Source organism: Coenobita brevimanus, chromosome 86, assembly GCF_032717465.1.
Source record: "Coenobita brevimanus isolate Jiangsu-jjx chromosome 86, ASM3271746v2, whole genome shotgun sequence".
Taxonomy (NCBI): Eukaryota; Metazoa; Arthropoda; class Malacostraca; order Decapoda; family Coenobitidae; genus Coenobita; species Coenobita brevimanus.
The window spans coordinates 11,603,920-11,626,546 of NC_137039.1; positions in this window are offsets into that span (position 1 = coordinate 11,603,920).

Here is a 22,627-nt window from a genome sequence, read left to right on the forward strand (position 1 = left end):
GCAGGGAACAGTTTCAGGATTTGAATTTCATTAAAGTAGACTTGTCTTATCTACCAGAAAACCTACCGTGTCGTAACAATGTATGAGACAGCCCTAGGATGTATTCAGTGTGCTGTGGATGTTAGAGCAGAAGTAATGACATGTGAAGGTGTATGGTTGATACGAAGACTACTGGGCCTTGAAAAAGGGCTGCGAAACCTATGACCAGAGTCGGACACACAGAAACTAAAGGCTTCCCTAAGGGGGGAATGACACCAGCCGCAAGCCGATACGTTTCTAGCCCGGCTCGGAATATGACCGTGATCTTGACATCCTTTCACCAATTTCGAACTCGTATGAGATTTTCATCCCTACTGCACAATCAATCAATCAATCAATCATTTCCTGTGGCACCCCACGGGATGCATAGGGCCTCAATGAACTCTCTCCACCAATATTTGTCTCTTGCCATCTCCTGCAGGTCCCACCAACACTCCTCTCCTGCTTCTTTTTTCATTGTCCTCAACCAGGTTTCCCTCGGCCTACCTCTACCTCTTCTTCCTCTAGCAATCCACTCCGGCACATCCTGTATTAAACAACCTTCTTTTCTGTATATGTGCCCCAGCCACTTCTAGCGAGACAGTCTCACATATTCATTAACTGGTTCCACTCTCGTAATATCCCTTACTCTTTCATTTGTAACTCTGTCTTGCCACTTTACCCCAAGAATCCTTCTCAGTATTTTATTCTCAAATCCTAATACTTTCTGATCTGTTGCAATTGTACTGTACCATGACTCATGCCCGTAAATTAAAATTGGTCTAACCATGGACTTGTAAATTTTCACTTTAGTATGTACCGAAAGCATATTATTATTCCAAACAGATTTCAACATTCCAACAGCTCGCCAAGCCTGTCTAATCCTCTCCTCAATTTCATTGTTTAATGATCCATTAGATGATACAATCGTTCCCAGATATTTAAAGTTTTCTACATTCTTCACCACATTATTTCCAATTACTCAATCGATTTGGTTCTCCACGTTCATATTAATAATTTCAGTCTTTCCACAATTTATTACCAATCCCACTTTTTCTCCTTCCTCCACCAGACAATCGAGCACCCTCTGCATCTCGTAAATACTTCCGCAAATCAGTACAATATCATCAGCATAGTCCCTACTACACACCTGTAAAATTTTGTGATGAAATCTTGAACGGTTGCAAAGTTATCATGCTAACAGACACACAGACCTTGACCTACTTCCACTAATTTCGGACTAGTAGGAGATTTTCATCCCTACTACACAGCTGTAAAATTTTGTGATGAAATCTTGAGCTGTTGCGAAGTAATCGTGGTAACCGACAGACAGACCGTGACGTACTTTCACCAATTTTGAAACTGTGATTGATTTTTTTCCCTACTACACACCTGTAAAATTTTGTGGTGATACCTTGAGCGGTTGTGAAGTTATCGTGCTAACACACACACACACACACACACACACACACACACACACACACACACACATACAAACTGAAAACAATACCAGCCTCGCTGTCGCGGTTGGTACAAAAGGAACAGTCAAGACAAGCTTAATAAACAACTCGGAGTCAGTCATTTCAGGATCCGAGTACTGAAACATGAATTAAGTCGACGACGTCATAACAAGACAGCCAAGTGCAACCATCTTCGATGCCAATAAATCTTACTTATGATAAAAATTATGTGGAGCGTCACGGGTATCATGACCATGAAATCAAGAGGCGAGAGCAACAACAACTAAATTAAAACAAGCGAAAATAAAAGCCATCCCGAAGGTTATATAATATTTATTACCCCTAACAGATAACTCATGTACATATGTGTACTCAAAGCAGTGTACTGACATCACGTGAAGACCAAGGGAAGTGTGAGAGATCTGTATGAAAGGTTTCGGAGACATACGCAGAGAAGTTTGAAAGGTTTTGTGGTATTGTGAGGAGGCTTTGGTGGACCGAAAATATTGTGGAATGTTTTGGTGAAATGTGAAAACAGCTGTGATTTTTGTAAAGTGCGAGTGATTTTAATGAAACGTGAAAAGAAATGTTACTGATTTTAGTATGAATGGTTTTAGGGATGCATGATTTTTTTGTTTTTTAAGAGAAGTACGATTTTTTTTTTTTTTTTTAAGAGGACCATGGTTTTGTGTCAGATAATTATGAATGGTTTTACATAAGTATGATTTGCTCTTAGAAGTGTTCATAACTTTTAGATAAGTTTAAATTGATTTATGAATAGCTATAGAAAATCATATTATATTTATTGTGCTTTTGATTCCAGTCAGTTTGACGACATATTTATATATTATGAACTCTTTACGACCATATGGTTCTGATCAGATTAGGATACCTCCTCCCTCCCCCCTTTGTAGTGGAGGGGTTAATGAAAGTTGCAGCTAACGCCTTCCCGTTCGAAACGTCCATCTTCAAAAGAATAAAACAACCTGGCGTTAGCCAAAATAATAATAATAAAAAAAAGTCATTTTTTTGCGTGCTTTAGTCTAATACCATTATTTCATTTCCTTCTTATTGAGCTTAGACGATTTTTATTTTCCTAAACGGAGACGCCAGATGCAACTTTCATAAGCCTCTTGACAACTAGACATCATCATTAAGTATAATAAAATCATACGGTGCTAGAACGAATTATTTTTAAAAATTGTCATCGGATAAAAAGAGTTGTGAGGTTATTGAGTTCTCCCACACTTCCACTTCGTCCTGTGGCCTCCTCTCTCTTCGTCTCTTTTCGTCGTCATCGTCGCTATTCGCCACCTGCGACCGAATTAACTATGCAACAGGGAGGAATTCTTCGTTCGCCTTAAAGCATTCTGTAAGAGAAAAACGAGAATCAGAAAGCTTATTATAATATTATTTTTATTTTTGCCTATGATTGCACGAAGATCAGTAAGGAAGACAAATTTAGTAGCTCCTATCTTGCCCTAGAGCACGAGTGGACCAATTCCCTCAGGTAAAAACAAGCAGTGTATACAGTAGCACGCAGATATCTAACCAAGACTTAAAGAATCACAAAAAATGCAATAGAGATTAAATATCTTACCATGACACAAATATCTCACGAGGACACAAATACCCAACCAGGACACAAATACCCAACCAGGACACAAATACCCAACCAGGACACAAATACCCAACCAGGACACAAATACCCAACCAGGACACAAGTAACTCACCAGGACACAAATATCCAACCAGGACACATGTATCTTACCAGGACACAAATAATTATAAAAATCTTTCCTTTCCACGCCATCGTAGATCAGATATCTTACTATACTGTATACTTTTCACTCTATCTTGGCCTAAAATTGTCTTCCCATCTGAAATACTGAGTTGTAATAACAGACTAACACTAAATATGACACTACTCACGAAGAACAGTAGTAGTTACTTTTCTACCATTTAACTACGGGAAAATCACAGGAAAAGGACGGGAATCTGGGCCATGTTAAGGTAAAAGAACTATTGAACACAAATATCTTACCGGGAAACAAAATAAATATTATTCATTCACCTGAACGTGGGAGACAGTTTAGTTCTTTCTCAGCCAGTTTCGTGTAACTCAGTTTCAGAGTAAGACAATACTACGGCCCTGCATCCTGTCCGCTCTACCTATTGACTAGCACTATATTCTTGTGTTAATCCTTTCCTACAGTTCAGCATTTAAGGGATGATTTATACCTAGTAAAAATGAAGGCTATACACTCGTATTACCTGGACACGCCATCCGCCACAAACCAGTGGGGTCCAAAGTGCACTGTAGCTCTTGCTTTTTCACTCCCTGTGCCAGGATGCTCCGAACCGAGCCTTGAATCACTTCAAGCAGCTTCTTTCTCGTCTCCTCTAAGTGTTTGTTCTCCGCTGTCGATATGGGCTTCAGTTCTCTCCAAAATGGTTCAATAAAAGCCTTGAATTCTTCAGTATGCTTCTCTCCCTCGCTAACAGTGATTTTGAAAAGTCTGTCAAACACTATCTTCCCGAGTTTCCATTTGTGTTCCATACATTTTTCGAACCCTTTTGAAACTACGGGGCCTACGGTTTCTCTCAAGGCATAAAGCACCTCCTGCAGCTTCTTGAACATTGAAGGACACATGGGCGCCAATTTCGTGACATATAGATTCACGTAAGGCTGCATTTCATCCATAGCCATCTTGAACCCCTGCACGAAAGCTTTCTGGAATGCTATTACCGAGGGTAACAAAGAGGATTCTAGTCTGATAAGCAAAGGAGCCGATTCGCGTAGGTAACTGATGACACCCGGGATGAAGGTGTGCATGTACTGTTGGATGGACGGCTTCAGTACCTCCATAAAGCTAGACACCGTGGATAACTCAGCAGCCTCGAACTGGTGCGATGGTGACACCCGAGTAAAGTAGGACTCGAACACTGGCAGGAGTAGCTTGCCCAGTTCCGTCGCCTTGTGCCCCACGGTCGTCTCTGAAATGACATCCACCGTCAGTCTAGGTACGTGACCTGACCCGAGTTCTATCTACATGACTTGACCTGACTCTTGTATATAGCCTACATGACAACCTGACTATTCTACAGTATACATGACCCAAACTGACTCTTCTGTACACATGACCTGAGCTGACTCTTCCATGTGCAGGACCTAATCTGAATCTTTTGTATACATGATCTGACCTGACTCTTCTATATGCATATAGTCTGACCTGACTTCTATATACATAACTTGACCTAACACAATTTATACATTTTCTGGCCTGACTCCTTTGTCCAAATAATTTGACCAGACTCATAGACACATAACCTGACCTGATTCTTCTAGGCATATGATTCACCTGATTCTTTTATATACATGACCCGACCTGACATCTATATATACCTGACCTAACATGAGCCCTAAATACATGGGCTGTCCTAATAAATGTATAATAGTATATACATGTGTGTGTGTGTGTGTGTGTGTGTGTTTGTGTGTTTATATATATATATATATATATATATATATATATATATATATATATATATATATATATTGTGTGTGTGTGTGTGTGTGTGTGTAGTAGGACATGATCTGACTATTCTCTATATATGACCTGACCTGCCTCTCATGTACAAATGACTCTTGTATATACCAGACCTGACCTGAGTCTTCAACACTGAGGGTCGGACCTGACTTCCATATACAGTAAATAAACTGAGTTGACCTCTATAAACACGACCTGGCCCGACTATTCTATGTACATTTCATAACCTAACCTTTCTGTGGACATGGCCTGACCTGATTCTTTTACGCATACCTGACCTAAATGATATATACACATGATTTGAATCCTCTATACACATGACTTGACCTAACTCATCAATACATGAGGTGACCTAACTCTTGTATACATATGACCTGACCTAATTCTCCTATACCCATAATCTGTCGCCCTGACCTGGCTCCGGAAAGCTGATGTCCTCAGCTGTGGGTAGTAGACCCGGCTTGGCACCAAACCCGACCGCACAATTCTTGATCCTTCGAACAACCATCTTGTAGTAGCACTCCAGGTCTCTCCGTGGATCACACTGACATAACTCGCGCCAGCATTTGCTTGGATTGAGAGCGATCTTGCACATTGGTTGCATGTCAGGCTGAGGGTAAAGATAAGAGAAGAGAGAGAGATGGAAATGTTATGGGTATGTATAGTGTTAATTAAATATGTATATTATTAACATCAACATCACCAGCAGCTGCAGTATCATCCTAGCTCTTCATGCCACCTTATGTTGGATTTAGATGGGATCCAGGAACAATACATGAGAAGGTATAAATATGATAGACTTAGCGGCAGCAGGCCCAGTGAAAAAACCCATACAGTCTTCCATATGTCATAATTATGGAGAGAGAGAGAGAGAGAGAGAGAGAGAGAGAGAGAGAGAGAGAGAGAGAGAGAGAGAGAGAGAGAGAGAGAGAGAGAGAGAGAGTCATAATCAGGACGAAAGCAAGTCATATTCAAATCGTAATAAAGAAACAGAGAAAGTGCAGTAGAAAAAGAGTACTCTGTCACTCTAGCCTCCTCCCTCACTCACCATGCTTCCCAGAACGTTGCAGCCAATACCATAGCGAAGTTTGCGGTTCAAGCTGCAGTTGCCATTGTTGAACCCGTCCATGTGCATCTCGTCCTTGTCCTTGATCGCGGGCAGTTCCTTCTCCTTGGATTCCTCAGGTCGGCACATTTCGCCAGGCTTCTGTGTCGTGTATTCATGGCAAACTCAGATTAAGTCATCCAGTCCGGATATACTTTTTCTTCTTCTTTTTTTTTCTTACTTTCCATTTCTTAAGTATATTCTGGCTTCCCTCAAGACGATTTTGTCTAGCTTTAGATATTCATTTATAATAACGGGTTCGAAAACAGTCTCCATCAACCCCTTCACAACCTAATATCTCTCCCTAATTTCAATAAAATCGTCATAAGACAAAATAAATATATAATGAATAAATAAGAAAAATACATAAATAGACAACAAGGCATCAGACTGGAGGAGTTAAACTTATGTGTGAACGAGTGACTGTAGTTCTTTCACTTAACATGGATTTTTTTTTTTTTTCCGCTTATTTCCCGTAATTCGGTGACTAAATATGACAAAACTACGGCTCTGGACCTGTTCCATGGTACATCTCTATGACTAGCATCGGGTTCTTGTGTGAATATCTTCTTACAGGTCAGGGACAGAACTACGCCTGTGAATCCTCTCCATTGCATTTGTTTGTGACTAGCATCATAGTTTAATGTAAATCTCTTGCCACAGCTCAGTGACAAAATAAAACAGTCCAAAGATTCCATAATCTTTACACAGTACTACTTCGTTACTGGCATCATATTCTGGTGCTAATCTATTGTCATATCTCAGCATTGAAGATGAAGAGATGACAGTACTAGGACAAATTAAAGTGAGCTCCGTGTAGCACCATATTCTGGTGGTGATTTTTTACAATTCAGTATTCAAGATGGAGAGAGAATTTTAGGCGAAGTTAAACTTGACAGAGCATAACATCATAATCTAATGTTAATCGTTTGCAGTAATCCAACACTCATGATGGAGAGATGTCAGTCAGCGGCAAAGTTTATTATTTTTTTTTTTTTAATACAATGGAAAAGGAACCAAAAGCTTGCAAATTGTTCCCTCCAAGACAGAAAACAAAAAACAAGAAGCAAAATTCAAGATCCGTTCATTCCAAGATGCCTGGACACACTTTGAAACTCTGGAGATCATAAGCAGGAGGAAACACAGACAGGGAGACAGTAGACCTGTTGCATACATGAAGGACTGGGAGAAACGGATAACTCTTGCTTTAGAGAGTTGGAGAGAAAAAGGATGAGATTTTGCTGTTTTATATATATATATATATATATATATATATATATATATATATATATATATATATGTATCTGTCTATCTATCTCTGTGTATATATATATATGTATCTGTCTATCTATCTCTGTGTATATATATATATGTATCTGTCTATCTATCTCTGTGTATATATATATGTATCTGTCTATCTATCTCTGTGTATATATATGTCTATCTCTATCTATCTATCTATCTATTTATCTATCTAATCTGTGTGTGTGTGTGTGTGTGTGTGTGTGTGTGTGTGTGTGTGTGTGTGTGTGTGTGTGTGTGTGTCTCGGTGTGTGGAGGAAGTTGAGAGACGGAAGAGAAAGGTGAGAAGATTAGTAACAGAGCGTCATAAGAGAGTGGATGAGGACTTTGGAAGGATTTTGAGTATAAAGTGGAGGGAATGTAATAAAATGATCTGGAAAGAGGTAGAGTTAGAGAGAGTGCAAAGAAGTTAGTTGGGGAGTGAAAGATAAAAATGGTATATTACTAGTGGAGAAGGGAGAAAAAATTAACAGATGGAGAGAACACTTCAAGGAATTGTTGAACATAGAGAATGAAAGTAATGCGAGTATAAGTGGCTGGGGAATGGCTGGGAGAAGGAGGGAGGTGAGAAGACAGGAAGAAATCAGTAGGATAGAAGTTGTGGAATCAATGAAGAAAGTTAAAATGGCGAAAGCCCCAGGAATTGATGGACAGTGTGGTGAAATGTTGAAGAATGGATGTGGAAGATGTGCAGACTGACCTGGGAGGAAGGTAGAGTCCAGGAGGCTTGGAAGTCAGGTATACAGTTATTGTTCCCCTGTACAAAGGAAAAGGGGAAACAGAAGTGTGTGGGGCATTTGTTTTCCTAATGTAATAGGAAAACTATATGGTATGATACTTATTGACAGAGTTACGGAAATAACAGATGATTCAGTTGGAGAAGAACAGGGAGGTTTTAGGAAGGGAAGAGGATGTGTAGATCAGATATTCATTCTTAGATCTTTAGTGGAAAAGTTTCTAGAGAAGGGAAAGAAGTTGTATGCGGCCTTCATGGATTTGGGGAAAGCATATGACAGGGTGGATAGACAAGAATTGTGGAAAGTATAATGAATATATGGAGCAAATGGGAAGTTGTTGAATGCCGTGTAGAGTATGTATGAGGATGCTAAGGCTGCAGTGCGTATGGATAGAGAACTCAGTGAATTTTTCTATCTGAAGGTTGGATTGAAATAGCGATGTGTCATGTCTCCATGGTTGTTCATTCTGTATATGGATGGAGATACAAGGTAGGGCAGTGGATGTTGGAGCTGCCCTAATGAAAGAGGGAGAAGAACTCCCTGTACTATTGTTTGCAGATGATATTATGTCGTTAAGTGAAGACAAAGGGAGCTGCAAGGCTTGGTGAATGAGTTTGGGAAAATGTGTAAGAAACGGAATCTAAAGGTGAATGTAGGGAAGAGTAAAGTTATGGTCTTCGAGAGAAATGAAGTCACTGAATGTACAGTGAGGTTGGATGAGGAGGAAATGGAAAATGTGAGTGCGTTTAAGTATTTGGATAGTGTGATGAGTAACGATGGAAGTTTATAGGGTGAAGTGCTTGAAAGGGTACAACAAGGAAGAAAGGTTGCTGGTTGTTTGAAAGCAGTGATAAGAAACAGGGAAGTGAGCATGGAAGTGAAAAAGTTACTGCATGACAGTATTGTGATACCAATTCTAACTTATGGAAGTGAAGCTTGGACCTTGTTGGAGGGACACAAATGAAGAGTGAGAGCAGTGGAAATGAGTTATTTTTTGAGGAGCAAATGGAGTCACATGGAGAGACAGGCTGACTAATGAGGAAGTGAAGGAGCGTTGTGGTGTGGATGTGGATGTGAAAGAAAACGTTAGGAGAAACACACTGAGGATGTTTGGCCATGTGGAGAGGATGTAGAGCGAGAGACTGACGAGGAGAGTGTATGAGTGAGGTGAAGGGGGGGAGAAGAAGAATGAGGCCAAGGATGAGATGGAGGGATTTAGTGAAGTATATGAGATAGGGGTGTATGCGCTGAGAGCAGGGTAGTGAAATGGCGGGGGTCAGGGCGACATGGAGGAGATTTGTTTGTGGCCACCCCTTACTGGATTAATACGTCTGGCAATAGATAGATAGATGTAGAAATATATATATATGTATCCAGGGGGCAGCATCCCACTGCTACCTGCCGCTTCACCAGGTGGCCGATATGGGAGGCCTTGCAGTTATACGAAGTACCGTCTTAAACGATGCCGACCATGGGACCCCCTATTTATATATGAAGCTCCACCGAATATACCGAAAAAGGTGGCACAAAAATTACATCTCACCAGGAACTATGTGGCAGGGAGGTGAGATTATTTGCCACAATCCTCCCAACCAAACATGAATTCTATTGCAAATGGTTTGACGGGCGGTCCTGTAGGATCATCGTCTAACAAAAGGTCCAACCGCACTGCCTTCTGTGCTTACGGGCAGTGTGCCAAGGAGAGTGAGTAGGAAATGCCTCGGGGGAGGCGGTGGCTCAATCGGTAGAGAGGTGGCCTGCAGTCCTAACGGACCCAGGTTCAAATCCCGCTGTGTCAGGGAACAGTTTAAGGATTTGAATTTCATAGAAATCAGACTTTGCTGACCTAAAAGAAGACCCGCCAACATGTCGTAAAAATACCCCCGCTAATACCAATACATCAGTCCTGTATGAGAGAGCCCTAGCATGTATTCAGTATGGACGGTGGGTGTTAACGCCGAAGTGGTGACATGTAGAGGTATACGGTACGTAGGAGGACTACTGGGCCTTGAAAACAGGCTGTGAAGCCTATGCCCAGAGTCGAAAAAAAAAAAAAAAAATCAGAGACCGGGACATTAAACAAACTGGGATCCAGGAAGATCTATATGTACAATGTAAGAAGCCACTAAGCAGAGTACAAACTTGATTACTTAGTGATTGAATAAGAAAACATTAGTTCGGATATTGCAGGTTTGAATGAGATCCACACACACAAAAAAAAGTAATTCAGGTCCACGTCACTAACCACCTATTTTACTATAGAGGAAGGCAAAATGAAAAAGTTAGTGGTGTAGAATTTCTAATTAAGAGAAATCTTGCAGACAACATTTTTTTCAATTCAGCAGTGTATCTGACAGACCAACATGGATTCTAATTAGACTATGGAAAAAATACACCCTGAAAGTAATACAAGTATATGCACCGACTTCGCAAAGCTCATAAGAAGAAATAGACATTCTATGACGACATCTTCCTGATTATGGAAGAGAAGACCACCTATACTATACCCATGGGAGACTTCAGTGAAAAAGTTGGGAAATCGAGAAATGAAGCAGCATGTATGGGAAAACCTGGAGTGAGAGAAAGGAATGAAAGAGGAGAATTAGTGGTATATTTTGCTGAAATGCAAAACATGAGAATAATAAATATATTCTTTCACAAAAGAAAAGGGAGAAAATGGACATAGAAAAATCCCACTAGAGAATCGAAGAATAAAATCGACTTCATAATGGCAGATAAGAATAACACGATCATAAATGTCACGGTTATCAACAAAGTAAATCTCGGAAGTGGCCACAGAATTGTGGGTTTGACGGTCAGATTCAGTTTCAGAAGTGAGAGAAAGAAGCTTATTAAAAATATAAAGATATGCCCAGTAAAACTATGCAAAAACAAAGCAGACTTACAGTTAGAAATAACGAACATAGTTCAGGCTCTAAGGTATGTTGAAAGTGACAGTGATGAGTTGAATGATAGACTAATAGAAGTTCTAAGACAGTTAGCGGAGATAATAGGGAAACCTCATACAACCAAAGCCAAGAAATATTTAGAAAAGACACTCGAGCTCATGAAAAGAAAAAGGGAAATGAAAGTAAAACCAAAGAAAAATTAAATCAAACGAGCGGAACTGAATAAGCTCATCAGCAAGTGGCAGAGAGTAGAAAAAAGAAAGAAAAACATGGATCAGATCAAAGAAACCATCAAAAAAGGAAAAAGTCTGAAACAGGTCCAAAGTAAAATGGCATTAGGAAAGCAACAAATTATATCACTGAATGACAAAAACGGTGAAACCATTAAATGCTGAGATAAGATGATCGAGTTGAAGAATTTTACAGAGAACTTTGTGCATTAAAGACCGGGCCAGTGCACTGAGTGGTCCTGACATCTGGTGGGAGTCTGTGAACTTCTCCTAGAAATACTTTTTGTGGGTTTCAAAGATAAATTTTTCTATGAGCTTTCATGTAGTTTCCTCAAATCACAAAATATTTCAAATGCGTTTGACAATAATGCTATTGGTGTGTTTGTGGCATTAGAGGGAAAAAAAAATCGTAAAACAGGAATCACCATCTCCATGGAATTAACTTCTACATGTACTTTACTATTCAGTAAACATCCAATATATATGGTGTAAGACTATAACATGGTCAATACATGAGGAAATACTTTCATGCACAAATTTTGCCATATTTTAAAATTCGTTGTCGGAGCAATGTACGACATGTTTTCCTGGTTGCTCTCCACTCAACACCTCTTGTACATCGCGTCTCCCACAGCCTACGACGTTTGGCGTCCATATTTGATTTTTACCTGGCCCATCCTTTCACTTGTTTCATGAATGGGTGCTGGTCTGCGCTGAAAGTTGAATCTGATTTGCAGTCAGCCACGGCGCAAAGTTCGTCATTTTGCTAACTGTTCTTATTGTCGATGTCACACCGCTAACTGCTAAGTATAGAAACCCACAACTCTCAACACTGACTGAACAAATCACATGGTTAATCAATGAAAAACTTACTCCCAATTCTCCGTGAATAGCCTGTCCGGAATATGTACCATAATACTGACAAGCATTACATTCTATGATTCTTGTGCACTCCGCTACCTAGCAATTGCCGCTAACAACTGCGCTTCCAAGGCAGTGTAAGGGAGAAATACCAATAAAAAAAAGTGTCATGTATAGACTATATAGTCAACTAAACAGTTGTGATGATCTCAAACGGAGAAAGAGAAGTGTATTCTTACAGGGTGTGTGTGCCTTATGTTTCCTAGTCATAGTTGCTAAAAAAAAATGTACTGCTTCAAGCTAGTGTCAGCAAAACTCTACTGTTTATCAGTGGAGAATATGTATAAAATAAATGCACGACAAAAGGAAGGGTGTGGCACGACCCACCACCTTCTTTTGTTGTATTAGCACTCTGTACCTTTACAATAATAAACATTTCAGATCAACCAAGTTACCCCATCACCGACGCATCTCGCCAGTCTCGTGTTTGTTTACAATCGTACGTGTGGCAGAGCCCAGTACCGAATGGAAATGTCGCATGGCAAATTTATCCTTATCTTTCATCATTGTTCTTTAAGAAATGAAAATCCTATTACCCTTATTCGAATTACTTACCGTCTTTATACATCCATGAAGGCAATATTTCCACATAAACCCTCTTTAATACATCCCTAGAAATCACCTGATAGACAGGAGTAGAACATACGTTTGAATACTATTTTTCCCCAACCCATCATCTTTATAAGGCCATGAATATTGTAGGACCCTTAGTTTTGCTGGTGTGAACCTGATGTTCAACGTAACAACACTCAGTTTTAGCTGGCTTTGGGTAGAATAACATGAAATATTGGTAGCTGTAACCCTCACACCCGTAACAGGTGCATCTGGAAGAAGTTCACAGACTCTCACCAGATGTCAGGACCACTCAGTGCACTGGCCCATAGCTAACGTTTCAGATGACACAAATGAAATACCTGAGGTAACAGGTAGCTGAAACCTTTCATAGTTCATGAAGCCGAGGCCGAAGCCTACTACTAGTGTAGTAGGGGATACTTCTTATCCCATTACGTTCTAGACTTGTTCACATCATGATCCTCTTACGGCAGGATTAGGAAGCATTGGTTCCACTGCCCCACATGTTAGACGTATTCTGTTCCTGTAAAGAATTTTCTGGCCTTGGTGCTTTAGCCAGCAGTTGGGGCTGAAACCAGCCCCTTGGCTTCGAAGCCGAAGCTGAAGCCGAAGCCCTTGGAAAGTTACAAAGTTGAAGCCAAAGCCAAAGCCACCACCTAAAAATCATGATTTTATGAAGCCGAAGCCGAAGCCGGCTTCAGCCCCATGTGTCGAGGCAACATCAATGTGAACATTTCTCTTAATATATGATAACAAGGCCCCAGGAGAAGATGGAATATTAGCAGATTTACTGTCAGGTGCAGGAACAGAAGTACAAAACAGACTCGCCCACTTATTTAGGCTACTTAGTGTCTAAAGAAGAAGGAAATTCACTAAACATTGTGTAATACACAAACAAGAAGCGGTGCCAAGGCACAGCAGTGCCCATCTCCGAGCCCCTCCAGGGAGAATACGGGTACAAAAGCAACTCAAAAGATTTTAGCTATCGATCCATTACCATATTACCCGTCCTCGCTCTGGAGGGGCTTGGGGACGGGTATTGTTTTCACTTGGTTTGTCTGTTTGATGTTTGTTTGTTTGCTGTGTGTCTGTCGGTCTGCCTGTTAACAACTTTACGCGAAAACTACTGGTGCGATTTTGACTAAAATTACAGGGATGGTGGGCTATGACTTTCAAATCACCTGATTAAATTTTGGGCCAATTGGGCCAAGGCTCAGGCTGTAGGCCCAAAAAAGAAAAAAAGAAAAAAAACGGTGATGGGTAAAAATCGTTTTTTCGTCATAACTCTTTTCAAATTCGTCATATCGACATGAAACCAAAACCTAAAGGTGCATCTTTCAAATCTGCATCCTATAACGTGTCTCATTACATCAGATGGGTCACCCCCCAGTTAGCGGTGGGGGGGGTCAATGTCAGGTGGGTCGGGCCTAAAATTTCAAATGAGCATAAATTCGTCAATTTTCGGCCGACTTATTCCAGATTTCATATGTGACACATTTGACTAGATATACTGTAGTGTTTATACGTCAGCACTAAAATGACTGCCGCGGACGAGTTTGCTGTGCCTTGACACCGCATCTTGTTGGTTATTTACAGTCTCTTCTCTAATGTCCTTACGAACAGAATAACAAATCTGGGAGAAATCCAGCCTCGCGAACAGGCAGGATTCCGAAGCTGGTATTCAACTACTGACCATCTATACACAATAAATCAGCTAATTTAGAAAACTACAGAATATAATAAACCACAGTGCTTAGGTTTTGTTCATTGTGAAAAGGCTTTCGATTCAGTGGAGCACATAGCAATTATAAATTCATTGTGGGAACAAGGAGTAAATGAGAACATTGTAAAACTGCTCGAAAACATATATAAAGAGGGAACTGCTGCAGTTAAATTACATAAAAAACTCAGAAAAAAATAAGATTAAGACGGGCGTGCGTCAGGGAGGTACAATTTCACCAAAATTATTTACAGCGTGCCTAGAAGGTATTTTCAGAAAGCTAGACATGGAAAACAAAGGAGTAAACATAGATGGAGAAAAGCTAAACCACTCACGATTTGCAAATGACACTGTCCTAATCCCAGAAACAGCAGAGGCATTGCAAGAAATGTTAAATGGCCTGAACAGAGAAAGTTTCAAAGTAGGGATAAGGTGAACCAGAGTAAAACTAATGTTTAAACCAAACACACAAAAGAGAGGATTTTGAATAAGCGAAGAAATTCTTGAAGTCAAGGAGCACAGTTCCTTGGGGCAAAAACTAATGAACGACCATGATATCGAAATAAGAGACACATCACAGCTGGATGGAAAGCTTTCGGTGAACACAGACACATCATGAAATGTAGCTTGTCAATATGTATGAAACGAAAAGTATATATCGAATGCGTATTTCCAGCTGCGACGTACATTTGTGACACCCGGAAACTGACAGTATCGATGGAAAGTCAACTAATCCGTTCTCAAAAAGCTATGGAAAGGTCAATGTCGGGAATATCTTTACGAGACAGAAAACGATCAACTTGGTGAGAAAGCAGACAAAAGTCAAGGTCATAACAGAAGTTATTAAAGAACAGAAACAGTGGTGGACAGGTCATGTAGCAAGGACAAGGGATAACTAATGGATGCAAGAGGTTGACTTACTGGACTCAAGACTTTGTAAGCGAAGAAGAAAAAGGCCAGACAGGAGGTGGTGAGATGAGACAGAGAAGCTTGCATGCAAAATGTGGCAGAGATTGGCTCCGTCAAGGAATTCGTGGAGAATGCTGGGGGAGGCCTTTGTTCAGCAGTGGACTTGTAATGGCTGATGATAATGATGATGATGATGCATTCATATATATATATATATATATATATATATATATATATATATATATATATATATATATATATATATATATATATATATATATATATCCAAAGCCACTCCAACACTTCAATCACACTTACAAGCACTTCACACCCTACATACAATCTCTACCAGACAGCCTAAGCCACCTGGTAGAGATACATTGGCTGTATCGTCCCCACTTCGGTCGGGATAGGCCGGTCCTGTAGTGGACACTCAAACGGCTGATGAGATGAGATGAGATTATCTCTCTCTCTCTCTCTCTCTCTCTCTCTATACATTGGTAGGTAGGGGTGCCCATCATCCACCCACTTAGTGTAGTGATACTCTGTTTTAGGGTAGCTCTACATCGAGTGGCAAGCCAAGTTTTCCTGTAAACCAGGAAAGCATTTACAGTGCTGGGTGGTAACCTTGTAACAAACTGACACGAGTTCCCTACGTGACAGCAAGTGGTTTGGCGGAGAGATAGTGCCCCTCCCAGGAAAAACACTAACTAAAAATAAGAACAAGAAGCCTAGGACCAGGACTGAGCAAAATATTATTTTTATGCTAGGAAGAATGAACCAAAGGCCACAAGCCCGCAATAACTATTCCCTCCTAGAGAAAAACATAATACAAGAGAGAGCCAAATTCAAAATCCGATAATTTCGAGATGGCTGGACACAATGCGTTTGAAAGACTGGAGATCATAGCTAGCAGGAAATACAGACAGAGGGAAACAGTTGACCTGTTGCATAAAGGAAGGACTGGGAGTTACGGTTAACTCTTGCATTAGAGAGTTGGAGAGAAAAGAGATGGGTGCTACGCGCCTGTCGTAGAGGTGGAGGAATGCAAGCAGACAGTTCAGTGGAGCAGTGACCATTGAAGTAGCGATAGAAAAGAGATAAAGAGGCAACAGTGTGGCAAAGAAACAGAGGTTGAAGGGACGCAGTAAGAGGAGAAGAGTTAATGAGACGAAAAGCCTTTGACTTCACCCTATTGAGAAGAGCTGTATGTGGGGAGCCTCCCCACACATGAGGGTTGTACTCGACACAGGGGCGGATAAAACCCCTGTATAGAGTCAACAATTGTGCAGGGGTAAAGAAGGAACAGAGTCAGCTTAGGACACCCAATCTCTGGGAAGCAGACTTTACAAAAGATGTAATATGATCTTTCCAAGATAAGTCCTGAGTGAATGAAACCCCAGGCATATTCAAGGATGATGCAGGATTATGCTGAATATTATTAAACATTAGTGGGAACACCTGGAAGATTTTACCTGGTTCATAGGTGCAAGAACTGAGTCATTGATGCATTAAAAACAAAAAGATTATTTTTACCCCAGTTAGTGATACGAGCCAAGTCAGACATTAGGTGTGCTATAGCCTCATCCCTTGTTTTTTGAAGTAACTGCTGAGATGGACGTCGCAGGAACCGAATGGAAAGGTGAAGGGTGAAATCATCAGCGTATGAGTGGATATGGTTAGATGTACAGCTCAAAAGGTAATTGATGAATAAAAGGAAGAGAGTTGGTGATAGGACAGAGCCCTGAGGAACACCACTGTTGATAGATCTAGGAGAAGAACGATGGCTGTCTACAACAGCGGCTATAGAACGACCAGAGAGGAAGCTATAGATGAGGCACAGATAGAAGGATAGAAACCGTATGAGGGCAGTTTGGAAATTAAAGATTTATGCTAGACACGACCGAAAGCCTTTAGGATGTCAAGTGCAACGGCAAAGCTATCGCCAAAGTCCCGGAGGATGACCAGGAGTCTGAAAGGTAGGTGAGAAGATCGCCAGTGGAGCGTCCCTGACGGAACCCATACTGACGATCAGAAAGAAAGTTGTCATAGGAAAGATGCTTTAAAATTTTTCTGTTAAGAACTGACTCGAAAACTTTTGAGATGCAGGATGTTAAAACAATTGGACGATAGTTAGAGGGTTGGGAATGGTCACACTTCTTTGGGAATGAGAGCAAACTTCCAGCAAGAAGGAAAGGTACAAGTTGATAGACAAAGGGAAATTTTCCAGCAGGAAAAGGTAACATACTACATGAGAATAGAAAAATACAGAAAACAGACTAGAGGAATATGAACTGAGGAGTAGACTGTAGCACCAGTCGAGCAGGGCAGTACTCCCGAGGTGGATGGAAAGCTGATGACAGGGAGAGCTGGAGCTCCCATTTCATCAGCCGTCAGGACTAGTTCCTGACCATCCTGCTTTGCTGAACTTTTTCAGCGTTTCAGTAACACAGAGAGTAGGCCAGCGTGCTCTCCAATACATGTTTCTCTAACTGTAAATACCAAACTACATGCACAGTACACACTACGCTTCCTTTTCCAAAATTAAAAAAGAAACATGGCTGTAGCAAATCAGGCCTCGGAGTCCCCAGAAAGGGGGAACATAAATGCCCCCATCATCCACCCCTCTCCCGCTGACAACTCTTTGAACTGCCTGGATCCACTGTCTGACTCCCTTCTTCTTCATTTCTGCAACATTCACGGCCATTCCTCTAACTTTCTGTCTGTTGAACACCACCTCTCCTCCTCTAAACCTCACCTTGTCTTCTTTACTGAGACACAGCTGTCTGAGGCAACTGACAGCAAACCCTTTTCTGTATCCTCCTACCTTCTTTATACTCATTTCAAAGCCAGAGGTGGCTGTTGCGTGTATGTACACAACAACTTATCTTGGTCTTGTGTTCCTGAACTTGATTCTTCTGAATTCTCTACACTCTGGCTTTGGCTTTCCTGTCATTCTCTGACTAAATATATCTGTGATGTTTACTTATACCCTAATTCTACTGACTATCAAAAATTCTTTGACTATCTTACTTCTACGATGGAACACATTCTATCCATTCCTCCTTTCTCTGAAATCTCCATTCTAGGAGATTTCAATGTTCACCACCACCTTTGGCTCTCCTCTCCTTTCACTGATCCACCTGGTGAACAAGCTTTCATCTTTTCTATCCTTAATGACCTAGAGCAGCTTGTACAGCACCCTACCAGTATCCCTGACCGCCTTGGAGAGAGCTTCAACATAACTGACCTCTTCCTTACAACTAATCCTTCTGCTTACACTGTTAATCTTTTCTCTCCATTGGGCTCCTCCGATCATAACCTTGTTACCTTAACCTGTCCTATCGCAACGGTATGGCCTGTGGACCCTCCAAAAAGACGTCATCTGTGGTACTTTGGAACTGCGGATCGGGAGGCCCTCAGGCAGTACTTCTTTGATTTTCTCTGGAATGATTATTGCTTCCTTAGCTGGGAGCCATCTCAGTGTGCCATGCGCATTATGGAAGTTATTCTCTTGGGCATGGAAGCATATATTCCTTTCTCATATCCTTTGACTAATGCAAGAAAGCTTTGGTTTAATCATGCTTGTTCTAATGCTATCTGCAACAAGGAGAGGGCCTATAAAAGGTTCCAGAGCCAACCCACTCCTGAATCACATCATTTTTATGTTTCTGCCCGGACTCGTGCTAAGTCTGTTCTTCGCTCTGCTAAAAATAATTTAATCCGTACTAAATGCTCTCAACTCTCCAACTCGAATTCTTCCTGCTCCTTCTGGCACCTTGCCAAAAACCTTTCTAACAACTTTACCTCATCATCCTTTCCTCCTCTTTTCTGTTCTGATGGCTCTGTAGCTATTTCTTCTGCTGATAAAGCAGATCTTTTTGCTCAGTCTTTCTCCTCCAATTCCACCTTAAACGATTCCGGTGCTGTTCCTCCATCACTTCCACTCTCTGACTTCTTCATGACTGACATTAAAATTTCTTCAGTTGATGTATTTTCTGCCATCACTGGCCTCAATACTAACAAGGCATATGGGCCTGATGGAGTCCCTCATGTTGTCCTCAAGAACTGTGCATGTGTGCTTACACCCTGCCTGGGTGAACTCTTTCGCCTTCGTCTGTCAACTTGTACCTTTCCTTCTTGCTGGAAGTTTGCTTTCATTCAGCCAGTCCCATCGAAGGGTGACCATTCCCAATCCTCTAACTATTGTCCAGTTGCTTTAACATCCTGTGTCTCAAGAGTTTTCAAATCTATTCTTAACAGAAAAATTTTAAAGCATCTTTCTTATCACAACCTTCTTTCTGACCATCAGTATGGGTTCCGTCAGGGACGCTCCACTGGCGATCTTCTCACCTACCTTTCAGACTCCTGGTCATCCTCCTCTCGGGACTTTGGCTAAAGCTTTGCCATTGCACTTGACATCTCAATGGCTTTCGATCGAGTCTGACATTAATCTTTAATTTCCAAACTGCCCTCTTACGAATTCTATCCTTTTATCTGTGCCTTCATCTCTAGCTTCCTTTCTGGTCATTCTGTAGCTGCTGTTGTAGACGGCCATCATTCTTCTCCTAGATCTATCAACAGTGGTGTTCCCCAGGGCTCTGTCCTATCACCAATTCTCTTTCTTTTATTCATCAATGATCTAAGCTGCACATCTAATCCTATCCACTTGTATGCTGATGATTCCACCCTTCACCTTTCCATTAGGTTCCCGCAACGTCCATCTCAGCAGTTACTTCAACAAACAAGGGATGAGGCTATGGTACACCTAATGTCTGACTTAGGCTCATATCTCTGACTGGGGTAAAAAAAAATCTGGTTGTTTTTAACCCCTATCCGCCGGCTGATGTGTATGCACCACAGGATTCAGGGCATGGAGGGCCGCCGGTTGACTTGATATATCGCACTCACCTTCCCGCCACTGTTTAAGCACGGGACCATTTTCTGTGATACCTACGGGGTAGGTAGGACCCCCAGGTACCCCGCAGTTGCGGGGTTCAGTTTGTGCTCGGCAGTGGTAGCGAGAGGAGCCATGTCATCTTCCTTGACATCGTCCGATTCCATCCCACCGCATGAAGGGCCGATTGCCTCATCAACCCCCGCCATAATTCAGCCCTTAGTGCCACGTAAAGGGCTTAGTGATAGTACCATGGGACGTGCCCTTGACGATACTGTGTCCTCTCGTACACTCAGCTAGAGTACGTCCTCTGAGGAGAAAAAAAGATACAACGTGGAGAGCGAGCTCTCTCGCCCTCCAACCCCTACTCGCCCTCCGACGTCTGAGAGGGCTCTCCGACTTCTCCAGGAGGAAGGGACAGTCTACGAGAGTGATGATTTCGGCGATGAAGAGGCGCAAGATGACCCAGGACATTGGGAAAGTGACGCAGACCTGGCGGTCATCTGTGGAAAAAAACGCTGCAGAGCCGTTTCTCCCACACTCTCGCCACCTGCTTGCCAACGTACCTTCCTCCAGCACTCTCCCACACCTCAGCCTACCACTTCAAGGGCAGAATCTCCACAATCAGGCCCTTCAGGAGTGGTATGAGTATTGAGCAGGTGTGTGGGGAAGTGTAAATAGTGTACAGCAGTGCAGAAGTTTGTGTTTTTTCATAAATGAGTAAAATGTGTGATATTATAAGTGAATTATAGAAAGTGCTAAGATATGTCTTTTATAAGTCCTGCCAGTGCATATAAGTGATTTATATTAAGTACAATACAGGAGTTGATACTGTTTATTGGATATTGGTTAGAAAATTATTGGATATACCTTGAGTTTACCTACCTGTTACCTGAAAGAAAACCACTTGTGAGCGGGCCACAATGAACAATACCTGCTTCGCTATACCTAAATTATTTCACTCAATACTCAGGGGATTGTGCCAAATATGAGCATCAGTGTATCTGTGATGTGAAGTACAAATAATGTTAGTTGTGTAAAACACTTATGTGATTTTAACTATAACCCTGATTAGTACAAAAGTCTGATTTACAATACAAATAATTACCTCATACTCTACGATCATGCGTGAAAGAGCACCAGCACTTACTTGTCAAAGTGCAATTACCAGTAATCGTGATGTAAAGTGCAGTTCTAAGTGTCTTAGTAAAGGAGAAATATGATTATTTACGGAAGAAGTGAGTACAGAAAAACGACGAGATATTTCCTTTCCCACACACCTACAAGGCATAGTAGCATGGTGGTGTGGGCGGTAAATCCTTGGGTGAGCCACATGAACCGGGTGATGACTCATTTTCACGGCGGTGGGTAAGGAGGAGTAGAAAAAACGAGTGGAATATTCCGCATTCCAAGGACGCACGGGCAGTGTTACAATCACCACTCCAGTCAGTGCTGCCAACACTAGCCGGCCAGGCCAAGGCCATTGCCAGTGGTGCACGCTCGGAGCCGCGCGGCAAAACGTGAAAAACCACTCGTCTTCAACTCATCCTTACTCATCGACGGGACCACCTAGAGACCTCGGGATACCTTCATTGGAAAGAGGAAGAGTTGGTGAGTCGTATGAACTTTCATGAATTCTCTAGCTATTATAGTTTGATAGATATAAGGGTTTGAAGTAAGGGTATTTTTTCCAAAATCTCGGAAATCGCCCGTAGGAAGGAGTATGCAGCTGCCAGGAACGCCCCAGGGGCTAAGGGTTAATGCATCAAAGACTCAGTTTTTACACCTATCATCAACCCATCAAAATCTTCCACAGGAGTACCCACTAATGTTTAATAATATTCAGCTCAATCCTGCATTATCCTTGAACATGCTTGGGGTTTCATTCACACGGGACTTAACTTGGAAAGATCATTTTGCATCTCTTGTAAAATCTGCTTCCAAGAGATTAGGTGTGCTAAGCCGACTCCGTGCCTTCTTTATCCCTGCACAGTTGTTGACTTTATACACGGGTTTTATTCGCCCCTGTGTGGAGTACAACTCTCATGTGTGGGGAGGCTCCCCACATACAGCTCTTCTCAATAGGGCGGAGTCAAAGGCTATTTTTTTGTCTCATCAACTCTCCTCCTGTTTCTGGCTTCCTTCAACCTCTGTCTCTTCGCCGCACTGTTGCCTCTTTATCTCTTTTCTATCGCTACTTCAATGGTCACTGCTCTGAAATGTCTGCTTGAATCCCTCCACCTCTACGACGGGTGCGTAGCACCCGTCTAGCAACAAATTCTCATCCCTTTTCTG